The sequence below is a fragment of the Puntigrus tetrazona genome, chromosome 8 (genome assembly GCF_018831695.1).
Source record: "Puntigrus tetrazona isolate hp1 chromosome 8, ASM1883169v1, whole genome shotgun sequence".
Taxonomy (NCBI): Eukaryota; Metazoa; Chordata; class Actinopteri; order Cypriniformes; family Cyprinidae; genus Puntigrus; species Puntigrus tetrazona.
In genome coordinates this window covers 5877611-5878191 of record NC_056706.1, presented here as the reverse complement: position 1 = coordinate 5878191, position 581 = coordinate 5877611, and positions in this window count along the sequence as shown.

Here is a 581-nt window from a genome sequence, read left to right as displayed (position 1 = left end):
CACTCAGGCCGTCACACTCACCTTTTACTTTGTGTGTGTGTGTGTGTGTGTGTGTGTGTGTGTGTGTGTGTGCATGCATGCATGTGTGTTGCTTCCTTTTTTATTTTTGAGACAGTGCTAGTCATCGCAACATGCCCTCAGCGGTCTCATTTAAACAGTCCCATCCGAGTGAAGGTCAAGCAGCTGGAGGGCAAACTTTGTTTTTTAGACTTCCTATGCAAGGCGCACCTCACTTCCAATTAGGCAAAGCTGCTATTAGGTTTCTCATTACAACTTTGTGGAAATGCCTCACGGCCTCATCATTTCCCAGACCGCCGCCCCTCTGATCTTCGTCAGATATGTCATGACGGTGACTGCAAGCTTTGGCTTTTGTATGCATTGCAGCAGAACCGCTGACTAGTCAGACAGTGAGAAGTCAGCAGCTCGTGCTGTGCTCACAGTATATACAGATAGTTCGGTTCACGTCACATCTCACTTCTAATAAACTACAAATGCCTGTTTGACTCTGATGCATGTGTTCCTCTCTTCCTGTTTCGCTCCAGTAGATCCCATCTGATGCGAGGCTGAAGGAATCGCGGTCT